The sequence below is a fragment of the Choloepus didactylus genome, chromosome 2, assembly GCF_015220235.1.
Source record: "Choloepus didactylus isolate mChoDid1 chromosome 2, mChoDid1.pri, whole genome shotgun sequence".
Classification (NCBI taxonomy): domain Eukaryota; kingdom Metazoa; phylum Chordata; class Mammalia; order Pilosa; family Megalonychidae; genus Choloepus; species Choloepus didactylus.
The window spans coordinates 104,139,416-104,147,202 of NC_051308.1; the positions used below are offsets into that span (position 1 = coordinate 104,139,416).

The 7,787-nt window shown below is 41.4% G+C and overlaps 1 pseudogene; it reads left to right on the forward strand.

Annotated features, from left to right (window-relative positions):
* The first annotated feature begins 2,739 nt into the window (after positions 1–2,739).
* LOC119516889 lies at positions 2,740–7,430 on the forward strand (annotated as a pseudogene).
* The last annotated feature ends 357 nt before the right edge of the window (positions 7,431–7,787 follow it).

The window sequence follows — 7,787 nt, forward strand, 5'->3', positions numbered from 1 at the left end:
AGGGAGGCGAGGAAAATAAATTGCATCAATATCTGACTCTAGGTTTTTCTGCATTCTTTTTTAATCTGATTAAAATTTTTTTTAATTGTGAACTTTAACATATATACATAACAGTGAACTTTCAAAGTACGATTTCTCAAGTAGTTAGCAAATTTCAAAGAATGTCATGGGTCACAGTTCCACAATTTCAGCCATTTCCATTATTGTAAAATATAGCATACATACAGAAAGGTGTCATCTCTTGATATACAGCTCAACAAGCAGTCATATAGGTAATTTCAAAAATTGTTACGGGTTACAGTTCCACAGTCTCATCCCTTCCCTATTATGCAATACAAGGTATATACAGAAAGGTGAAGACCTTCAAGGCACAAGTCGATGAGCAGCTATAGAGCAAATCCCAAGGAATGCTATAGGCTACAGTTCCACCACGTCATTTACCTCCTTCCAGCCATGCCAACACCCCAGCATCCAAAAATATATATATACAATTATATAAAGTTTCAGTATTCTTAGACCTTTGTTCAATCTTATCTTGTTTGTTGCTACCGCTTCCTCTCACTTAATCTCTTTCTTCATCTTCAGGGGTTTCTAGGCAGTGAGCACCCTAACGTATTTATATTGAAAGGGGGTGTTGACAGTATGGGGAAGGAGGCTGCATCTGATAGTCGATCTTAGAGAGGTGGTTCCCTCTGGGTTTTAGGATTTTTCTGGCATAGGAACACTCTGGTGGATTTAAGTTTCTTAAAGATAAAGCTTGGTGAGTGCCTTTTTATAGACTCTCAGGTAGGGACCTAGGTATTTGGGGACTGCTTTTGGTAAGGGGATGGCATACTGTGGCCATTTGGGATGTCTAGCTGGAGCCTGCATAAGAGAAACCTCCAGGATAGCCTTTTTTTTTTTTTTTTTAATCTTCATTTTATTGAGATATGTTCACATACCACGCAGTCATACAAAACAAATCGTACTTTCGATTGTTCACAGTACCATTACATAGTTGTACATTCATCACCTAAATCAATCCCTGACACCTTCATTAGCACACACACAAAAATAACAAGAATAATAATTAGAGTGAAAAAGAGCAATTGAAGTAAAAAACAACACTGGGTACCTTTGTCTGTTTGTTTCCTTCCCCTATTTTTCTACTCATCCACCCATAAACTAGACAAAGTGGAGTGTGGTCCTTATGGTTTTCCCAATCCCATTGTCACTCCTCATAAGCTACATTTTTATACAATTGTCTTCGAGATTCATGGGTTCTGGGTTGTAGTTTGATAGTTTCAGGTATCCACCACCAGCTACCCCAATTCTTTAGAACCTAAAAAGGGTTGTCTAAATTGTGCGTAACAGTGCCCACCAGAGTGACCTCTTGGCTCCTTTTGGAATCTCTCTGCTACTGAAGCTTATTTCATTTCCTTTCACATCCCCCTTTTGGTCAAGAAGATGTTCTCTGTCCCACGATGCCAGGTCTACATTCCTCCCCGGGAGTCATATTCCACGTTGCCAGGGAGATTCACTCCCCTGGGTGTCTGATCCCACGTAGGGGGGAGGGCAGTGATTTCACCTTTCAAGTTGGCTTAGCTAGAGAGAGAGGGCCACATCTGAGCAACAAAGAGGCATTTGGGAGGAGGCTCTTAGGCACAACCATAGGGAGGCCTAGCCTCTCCTTTGCAGCAACCGTCTTCCCAAGGGTAAAACCTATGGTAGAGGGCTCAACCCATCAAACCACCAGACCCCTATGTCTGTGGTCATGTTAGCAACCCAGGATAGCCTTTTGACTCTATTTGGGATCTCTCACCACTGTGACCTCAGCTTGTCACCTTTCTTTCTTTCCCCCTTTTGGTCAAATAGGCATTTTCAATCCCTTGCTGCCAGGGCCAGGCTCATTCCTGCGAATCATGTCCCACGTTGCCAGGGAGATTCATTCCCCCGAGAGTCATGTCCCTAGAGAGGGGCTTTTCATTCTTTTTACCATTGGCGTAGGCCCTGAGGGATATTTTATAAGAATTACCAATTGTTCTGGTCAATTCTGACTCAGACATTCTGCGTTAGGAATTTCAAATCCCAAGAGTCCCAGAACTCAGTATGCCCCTCTTTCTAGGAGATCCCTGAATTAGATTTAAGGATGGGGAAAATTTTTATGTTAACTCTTTTTTAACTCACTCTTTTAGGCTATTCGCATAAAGCCCTTTTAAACATAAACATCTTAAATAAAGAAAAGGGAGCCATTATTTAGATTCAGCAGAAAAAAAAAATAAAAAAGAAATAGCGGTGCGATGACCCATTTCCTTTATTAACCTAGCATTGGCAGTCGGTATAGTTTCCCCAAAGGTGGATGTGGTTGGCAAGATCTGGGCTTCAGTCTTCAGCTGCTTACGTGGAAGGGGGACCAAGGGTTCAAATCAGATCTCGGTGTATTATCTGTGCCGACAGGATGCTGACTATAGCAGTCCTGGCTTGTGAGCAAGGTTCAGACATTTTATGCTGTTTTCCTAACATTCATTTCTGATCACATTTCCCACCCTATCACTACACTTTTCCCCATTACTTCCTATGGATTAGAGCGATTGTTCTCAAAAGGGTGTGGGGATTGTACAGTAGGGCTAGCAGCTTCCCCCTCCTGTCCTTTGACCCAATCCGGCAGCCTTCCTGCTTGCTGAGCTTCTAGGAAGCGCCGCTCGGCAAGATCATAGGAGCTTGAAACTGTACTCACTTCTCCTTGACTCGGGGGAAAAAATGGTTGGAGCAGATTGTCCAGGAAAGCTCTTCATTGATGGGCTCAATACAGAAACAAATGAGAAAGTTGTTGAAGCAGTATTTGGCAAATATGGACGAACAGTGGAAGTACTCTTGATGAAAAACCGTGAAACCAACAAATTGAGAGGGTTTGCTTTTGTCATCTTTGAAAGCCCAGCAGATGCCAGGGATGCAGCCAGAGACACGAGCGGAAAGTCCTTATATGGAAGAGCCGTCACGGTGGAACAAGCCCCTAAACCATCATTTGAAACTGGTAGACATAGGCTACGTCCACCTTCCAGAAGCAGAGGCCCTCCTAGCGGTCTTAGAGGTGGAAGAGGAGGAGATGGAGGAACAAGAGGGCCTTCTTCACTTGGAGGACACATGGATAATGGTGGCTACCCTATGAATCTTTTAAATTTAATTTTATTGAGATTGTTCACATACCATACAATTATCCAAAGATCCAAAGTACACAGTCAATTGTCCATGGTACCATCATACAGCTGTGCATCCATCACCACAATTAATTTTTTTTCAATTTTTAGAACATTTTCATTACTCCGGAAAAGAAATAAAGACAAAAAGGAAAACTCAAATCCTCCCATACCCCTAACCATCCCCTCCATTATTGTTTCATAGTTTTGGTACAGTACATTTGTTACTGTTGATGAAAGAATGTTAAAATACTCCTAACTGTAGTATATAGTTTGCAATAGGTATATTTTTTCCCTATATACCCCTCTATTGTTACCTTCTAGTTATAGTGTCATGCATTTGTTCTAGTTCATGAAAGAGATTTCTAATATTTGTACAGTTAATCATGGACATTGTCCACCACAAGATTCATTGTTTCATACATTCCCATCTTTTAACCTCCAACTTTCCTTCTCGTGACATACATGACTCTGAGCTTCCCCTTTCCACCACATTCACACACCATTCAGCACTGTTAGTTACTCTCATAATAATGTGCTTCCATCACCTCTTTCCATCTCCAAACACTTAAGTTCAACCTAGTTGAACATTCTGCTCATACTAAGCAACCGCTCCCCATTCCTTAGCCTCGTTCTATATCCTGTTAACTTATATTTCATGTCTATGAGTTTACATATTATAATTAGTTCATATTAGTGAGACCATGCAATATTTGTCCATATGTATCTGACTTATTTCACTCAAAATAGTGCCCTCAAGGTTTCTTCATCAACCCATTTTTTTAGATGGTTTTGTTCATGCACCATACTTTCTGTCCTAAATAAACAATCGATGGTTCCCTGTATAGTCACATATTTATGTATTCACCACCATCACCACTATCTATATAAGGGCAACTCCATTTCTTCCACAAAGAAGGAGGAAGAGTCAAAGAAGGTAGAGAGACAAAAGAAAAAGAAAAAGAAATAAAAAAACATGATAGCTAAAAAGCAACAAAAGGAAAGATAGAAATAAACTATAGTAAAATAAAAAAGTCAGACAACATCACCAATGCCAAGAGTCCCATACCCCTTCCTTATGTCCCCCTCTTATAGGCATTTAGCTTTGGTATATTGCCTTTGTTACATTAGAGGAAGCATAATACAATGTTTCTGTTAATTATAGTCTCTAGTTTGCATTGATTGTATATTTTTCCCCAACACCACCCTATTTTTATCACCTTGCAAGGTTGACATTTGTTCTCCCTCATGAACGCATAACTATGTTATTATACTGTGGACAGTGGATTGTATACCATGGATGATTGTATGGTGTGTGAATGTATTTCAATAAAACTGAATTTAATAAAAACAACAACAAAAAACATATTTGTATATTTATCACAATTGTTGAGCACTCTAGGTTTCACTGAGATGTACAGTCCCAGTCTTTATCTTTCCTCTTCCCTTCTGGTGTCCCACATGTTCCTAACCTTCCTCTTTCAACCATACTCACAGTCATCTTTGTTCAGTGTATTTACATTGCTGTGCTACCATCACCCAAAATTGTGTTCCATACCTCTCACTCCTGTCTTTTCCTGTCTGTAGTGCTCCCTTAAGTATTTCCTGTAGCACAGGTATCTTGTTCACAAACTCTCTCATTGTCTGTTTGTTGGAGAATATTTTAAACTCTCCCTCCTATTTGAAGGACAGTTTTGCCAGATATAGGATTCTTGGTTGGCAGTTTTTCTCTTTCAGTATCTTGCCTCCATGGTTTCCACTGAGAAATCCACACATAGTCTTAAGAAGTTTCCTTTGTATTGACGGATAGCTTTCCTCTTGCTGCTTTCAGGATTCTCTCTTTGTCTCTGACATTTGATAATCTGATTATTAAGTGTCTTGGCATAGGTCTATTCAGATCTATGTTTCTTGGATCTGTAATTTTATGTCTTTCATAAGAGATGGGAAATTTTCATTGATAATTTCCTCTATTATTACTTCTGCCCCTTTTCCCTTCTCTTCTTCTGGAACATCCATGATATGTACACTCATGCACTTCATGTTGTCATTCAGTCTCTGAGACGTTGCTCATATTTTTCCATTCTTTCCCTATCTGTTCTTTTGCATGTAGGATTTCAGGTGTCTTATTCTCCAGTTCCTGAGTATTTTCTTCTGCCTCTTGAGATCTGTTGTATGTCTCCATTGTGTTTTTTATCTCTTGTGTTGTGCCTTTCATTTCCATAGATTCTGCCAGTTGTTCTTTCAACTGGCAGAATCAAACTTTCGATTTCTACCTTATGTTTGCCCAGTGTTTTCTTTATAGCCTTCATCTCTTTTGCCATATCTTCCTTGAACTTGTTGATTTGGTTTTTGATTTGATGTAGTACATTTCTTTGAAAATCTTTAATAGATTGTTTCATTAAAGTGAAACAATATCTCAACTGTATCTTGATTGAGGTGTAAGTTTGTTCCTTTGACTGGGCCATATCTTCATTTTTCCTAGTGTAGATGGTAGTTTTCTGTTGTCTAGGCATCTGGTTTCCTTGGTTACCCCAGTCAGATTTTCCCAGACCAGAACTGGTTCAGATCTCAGAGTGGGCTTATATTCAGTTTCAAGTCTGCCTGTGGGTGTGTCTTAGAGATTGACAGACTTTCCTGTGAGGTCTCTAGCTGCTGTGCTTTTCCTAACCTGCCCAGCAGGTGGTGCCTGTCAGCCTGTCACTCCCAACTGGTGTAAGGAGCTGTGGCCCCTTTAGTTTCTGTTTTGGCTGTTTTCCCCCAGGCTCTGGGGTCTGGTTCTGAAAGGAAGACCAGTAGTAGAGCTGGGGTCCACATCCTTCCTCTTAGGGAAGATACACCCCCTATGGAGTTATCTGCATTTGAACTGTTGTCTCTCTGGCTCTGTTATCTCCACGCCTGTCTGGGTCAGAGGACTGCAAACTGAAAATGGCTGAGGCTTTCTCCACTGAGCCCCTCAGATTAAGAGAGAGAGAGAAAAAGGGACAGAAAACTCCCTTTTAGAGCCAGTAAATGGCCCCCCAGTTTCACTCATTGGCCAGAGGTAATACCTGGTCTTCTGGGCTACCCCTCCCAGGACAGATGAGTCTTCTGGTTCTTTAAGGTCAGTTGTCACTAAAAGCCTCTGTCTGCTTGTTGGGGGTTTGTGGTTTGTATTCATCAGTTCACATTTGTTAATTAAAACCCCAGTTACAGGTGGGTTGAGCTATATTCGCTTTCTCGGAGAGTGCTGCAGCTCAGCCTGCCATGGGGTGAGGGGGGTCCTGATGCAGTTCCACAGTTTTTACTGACAGACTTTATGCTGTGATCTCAGGCATTCCTTCCAATCCAGGTTGGTGTATGATATGTGGACAGTCATGGTTGTCCCCCCACAGTTATTCCAAATTGTTTGCTAGTTGCTCCTGGTTGTTTATTGGTTGTTCCAGGGGACTAACTAAATTCCGCTCCTCTCTATGCCACCATCTTGCCCCCTCTCCCCTACCCATACCCTATGAATTTTAACATGAGTTCTTCCAGGGGACTACTTCCAGTAAAAAGAGGACCATCACCACAAAGTGGGGGTCCTCTTCCTAAAATATCTGCCCCCTCAGGACCACTCTGAAGCAGCAGTGGAATGGGAGGAGGAGCTCTGTATCACAAGGAAGTGATCATTATAGAGGCCCACCACAAAGGGAATGCCTCCTCTTTCATAGAGATGTTTATTTGTCCCCAAGAGATGAAGGATATTCTACTTACAATAGCTATTCAAGCAGAGATTACCCAAATTCTTGGGCTACAAGGATTATGTACCACCACCAAGAGATTATGCATACCATGATCATGGTCATTCCAGGTCATGCGATGACTATCCATCAAGAGGCTTTAGTGATAGAGATTGCTATGGTCATGATCGAGACTATTAGATCATCTGAGTGGAGGGCCCTACAGAGATTCATAAGAAAGTTATGGCAACTCATGTAGTGCTCAACCTACACGAGGGCCCCTGCCATCTTAAGGTAGAAGCGGTCACTATGATGATTACAGCCACTCACCTGATGGATATGGTGGAAGTTGAGACAGTTACTCAAGTGCCAGAGTGCTCTCCACTCAAGTGGTCATGATTTTGTTGGCAGACAAGGAAGAGGGCTTCCCTCTTCTATGGAAAGAGGGTACCCTCCTCCACATGATTCCTACAATAGTTCAAGCTGCAGAGCACTGAGAGGTGGTGGTGGTGGAGGAAGCCAATCTGATAAAGGGGGAGGCAGATGCAGATACTGAAAACAAACACAACTTTGGACCAAAATCCCTGTTCAAAGAAACAAACAAAAAGTGGAAACTTTTATAATTACTTTTATTAGTCAGGGTTCTCTAGGGAAACAGAACAGGAGATATCTGTAAATATGAGATTTATAAAAGTATTTCAAACAACTGTGGGATGCACGAGTCCAAATTCTGCATAGGGCAGGCTGTGAGCTAGCAACTCCGATGAAGTTTTTTGATGAACTCCCCAGGAGAGGCTGGCTGACTGAAGAAAAGTGAAAGTTCTCTCTTCTCCCTTAAAAGGCTTCAACTAATTGGATTAAATCCAACTGACTGGGTTCTTTCATTGCAGAAGACACTCCCTTAGTTAAGCGT